Source organism: Odontesthes bonariensis, chromosome 8, assembly GCF_027942865.1.
Source record: "Odontesthes bonariensis isolate fOdoBon6 chromosome 8, fOdoBon6.hap1, whole genome shotgun sequence".
NCBI lineage: Eukaryota > Metazoa > Chordata > Actinopteri > Atheriniformes > Atherinopsidae > Odontesthes > Odontesthes bonariensis.
The window spans coordinates 29,292,419-29,296,705 of NC_134513.1; the positions used below are offsets into that span (position 1 = coordinate 29,292,419).

Here is a 4,287-nt window from a genome sequence, read left to right on the forward strand (position 1 = left end):
TTTTTGCAAGCATGATTACAGGCTTCAGAGGGAGCTACAGATTTCGTTATTTTTCCTAAACAGACTATTTAATATTCTACTTCCAGAATCCGATGACAGTTCAAGCTAATATGACTAAAAAAAAGTTGCAGACCGCAGCTTTAACAAGTCAGAGCAGGAAGTTATTGACTACTTGTTGTGTGCTATTTTACTTGTTACCTACACAGCAGATATCAACCTTATGACAAACATAAATAAATCGAACACATACTCTAATGAAGGGATGAGAGGTGGTAATGATCGAGGCCACGCCCACAGACAACTACAGCAAGTCTCTGTGGCGCAATCGGCCAGCGCGTTCGGCTGTTAACCGAAAGGTTGGAGGTTCGAGCCCACCCAGGGAAGAGTTTGTGTACCAACAAATCTACCGGTCAGCAACCAGTTGTAGGTTTGGTAGCAAATCGATAGCTGTAATGGGTGACTTGTCCCACTGAACTCACAAGTTATCCTTTAAGTCATTTGGTTGACAAGAGTTAAGGTGCCAAAGCATGCTGAGCTGTTTGATGAGAGACATTACAATTGTATTGTAACTGGTAATCTTGCTGTATAGCACCTCCTACTTTTCGGTTCAAGTTTGACATAGATCAGCAGCAGTTCACTCGAGTCTCATCACGTAAAAATACAGAACGCTTGCATCTACTGCCATGAGGGGGCAGTCAAGTTCGAAGCCACACCCATTGCCAACAAAAGCCAGGCAGAGTCTCTGTGGCGCAATAGGTTAGCGCGTTAGGCTGTTAACTGAAAGGTTGGTGGTTCAAGCCCGCCCAGGGACGTTCTGACTTATGCGTATTATGTGAGTTAAAGTAAACATTCTGCTGCCAAAACGCTCTCCTTACGCATTATACACGCTCCTTGGCAAAATATTTCTCCAAGGGTGACCTGTTAAGTGCATTGTAATTCATGACTCAACCTGGAGGCTCCTCTGTCTTTTGTCAAAATTGCACATGCAAAGTGAAAAAACAACCTTTTTGTCATATTGCCATGAAAGTCACACACAAACAAGAACAAATTCAAAAAGGCTGAGAGACCAAATGAGGGCACTTGGGAAAAAATTTGACATTAAATCTCTTTCTTTAACAAGTCAGGCCAGGAAGTTATTGACTACTTGTTGTGTGCTACTTTACTTGTTACCTACACAGCAGATATCAACCTTATGAAAAACATAAAGAAATCGAACACATACTCTAATGAAGGGATGAGAGGTGGTAATGATCGAGGCCACGCCCACTGACAACTACAGCAAGTCTCTGTGGCGCAATCGGCCAGCGCGTTCGGCTGTTAACAGAAAGGTTTGTGGTTCAAGCCCACCCAGGGACGAGTGTGTATACCAACAAATCCACTGGTCAACAACCAAGGGGGTATTCCTCGAAAGTAGCTAAAGAAAGCCAGGCTATAGCCAGAAATTGTCGCTTGAACTAGCACCATCTCCCAATTAAGCCTCAAGTTGCTCCACAAAGACATTTCAGCTGCATCTCAGCGAGGCTAATCCAAGCAAGGCTTAGATAGCCTAGCTAAGTGTGAGTGCACGAGGAATGTAAGAAGCCCTGATGAGTGGATGGTGGAAAAATGGAGATGGCAGAAAAGGAGAGCAAGACAACAGCTCTAATTTTTTCGGCAGCTGAATAAATAATGCTGATGGAGCTGTATGAGGATTTTAAAAGTGTCATCACCAGAAATGGTAATACAGCTGCGATCAAAAAAGCGAAGAAACGGCATGACTAACAACTGCAGACAGACTAAACGCCTAAGTTCTGAAAGTTTCAATTGTTAGACATTTATTTTACTGTACTCATGTATTTATGCTCTCCTCTTTGTGTTATAATGTGTTTACATAAAGCATGCTGAATTATCTCTGGATGAGATGTACAGCACAAATATACTGGCCCTGCTCACTTTATTAATAACTCAATAATCGACACGCATCATCATACTTTGTGACTATATTGTCGTGAGTGTGTGACCCACATATTATTTTTTCACTGTTACATCTCAACAGGAGCTATCTTAACAGCCAAAAGCGTACCTGGCAGCAAGTGAAGGTAAAGTACAGGAAAATATTTCAGAGTGGTAAGTAGCCTTTGAAGAAATGTGTTTGTCCAATAAAGAGAGCAGCAAACTAGATATGGAACACAAGAAACTGAAAATAAAAGAGATCAAGAAACTGGAGAGGGATGTTAGTATAAATTCAGATAAAGGAGAATTTCGTGTTGTGAACTGTATTTAATTCTGTTTTCTCTCCACAGCTTGAGAAACATGTAATAATAATTAAACAATTCAACACAACTTGAACTCAAACTTGTCATTATTGTACGATTCATGCAAAGTGTTAGAAATGTGTTTTTTACATTTATATTCACAGTGGGGTGCAATGAGCTAAACGTGTGGAAAGTTATAAATCATCTCTGTCCATTTAGCCTTCTTACACTTGCTCTGACTTAAACTGCTACTGTGTCAATGCTAAATTATGAAAAGAAGTTCTAACTCAAAAGTCACAACAATAAGGATCAAAGGAAATATGTGTCCCTGTACAGGTCCCTCACTGTGTCAGGAGAAACTGAGTCCTTTCAGGCACTAGAACCTGCAGGGACTCAGACTTCAGCCTGAAAAGTTGTCCACAAGACAAAATGTATAAAATATGAAGTATACTATTAATTTAAGATGGCTCTGTCAGAAGTCAGCTATGGTGCTTGAGAATTTTAAGCAATGAACCTGTATTTAATTTGGCCAAAGGTCATTTCTATCCGTGCCCTTGTTTTAGCATGTGCATGTGCATGTGCATGTGCATGTGCACATGCCCTTGTTCCTGGATCAGGATATGGCGTGAGGAGGTACGGCCAACAGATGTTTGATCCAGCACTTAAAGTCAAAGTTCAGCTCTGTTACCACCATCACAGCGTCCTCAGTGGTGCCTCTTTGAATGATCACAAACCTCCTGAAATGCACAATATGAGTAAAAAACATTCAAACTTGTGCAAGAGCATTACTTTGACCTTTCTTTGGGCTCATGTCATTTCTGTATTCCCCGTTTGCTCAAGTATGATCATTCACTTTAAAACAAAAGAAGGAAAATCTGAATAACAACCCATGGCCTCTGGCCCTCTCTTGCTTTCATTACTCATCCAGTGACATCACTCCCTGGCCAATCAGTGGCCTGCAGTCTGTAGACGTCACATTTTCGGCTGGACTCAACTCGAATCCCTGCCGTGTAGGTGCTAAAAATGTAGCTGCTACCAGCTGTTACTACCTCATGAAAAACCCTAAAACCCGAGTCGAATATAGTCAAGTGGAGTAGCGTTTTGCATTTTGGTTCACGTTTGTCATATTTTACACAGGCAGGGAAGTAATGGTGTCAAGATGGCTGAGCGGTCTAAGGCGCCAGACTCAAGGCTTCTTTCCTTCCTTGGGACAGTGACTTCTGGTCTCCAAAAGGAGGCGTGGGTTCAAATCCCACACCTGACACTAATTTATTGCTTAAATCTTACTTTCTTATTAGAAGACCGTGAAGAAAGCCATGTCAGGCCATGGTGAAAAAGGGAATTTATCTCTGAAGACGGGCCTTCAGTTCCTCCCATCAACATACACAATTCTGATGTGCGATGAGGCAGTTCTCCTGCTACATTAAGCTCTTTTCCACTCGTACTTACTCACAACCACCTCAATGTGGGTGGGGTCGTTATAGCAAGGAGGTCCAAAAGTCCTGTGATGTCACTTTTATTGGACAAAACATGACACAACAATTTAGGACATCAAGGTGAAGGTATACATGCTACTTGGTCTGTGTCTTTGCGTCTAGTAATCCACCTCGTTGATGATCACAGAATACATCAAATCCAACTGTTGCTGTTGCCGGGTTCTTGTTAAGGAGTGGCTTTCATGACTCATCCAGTGACATCACTCCCTGGCCAATCAGTTGCCTGCAGTCTGTAAATGTCACATTTTCGGCTGGACTCAACTCGACCCCGACCGAGTAGGTGCTAAAAATGTTCCACCTTGTGCCAGGTGGTATTACCTCTTGGAAAACCCTAACAGCTGAGTGGAATCCAGTCGAGTGGAGTAGGTAGAGGTTGAAAAGGGAGGAATGTGTTCCGATGTCATTCGAAATCTCTGAAAGTTGACTTTGGCTTGTTTTATCTCTTCTTTTTTTTTCGGAAGGCATGTTTTATAACATGTGAATAGCCCGGCTAGCTCAGTCGGTAGAGCATGAGACTCTTAATCTCAGGGTCGTGGGTTCGAGCCCCACGTTGGACG

At 42.3% G+C, this 4,287-nt stretch overlaps 2 non-coding genes across 2 annotated transcripts; both read left to right on the plus strand.

Annotated features, from left to right (window-relative positions):
* The first annotated feature begins 3,387 nt into the window (after window positions 1-3,387).
* Window positions 3,388-3,498, plus strand: trnal-caa (transfer RNA leucine (anticodon CAA)). Its single transcript has 2 exons — window positions 3,388-3,425; window positions 3,453-3,498. It is a non-coding gene; the product is annotated as a tRNA-Leu (tRNA).
* A 716-nt stretch (window positions 3,499-4,214) lies between these two features.
* On the plus strand, window positions 4,215-4,287 carry trnak-cuu (transfer RNA lysine (anticodon CUU)). The gene has a single exon. It is a non-coding gene; the product is annotated as a tRNA-Lys (tRNA).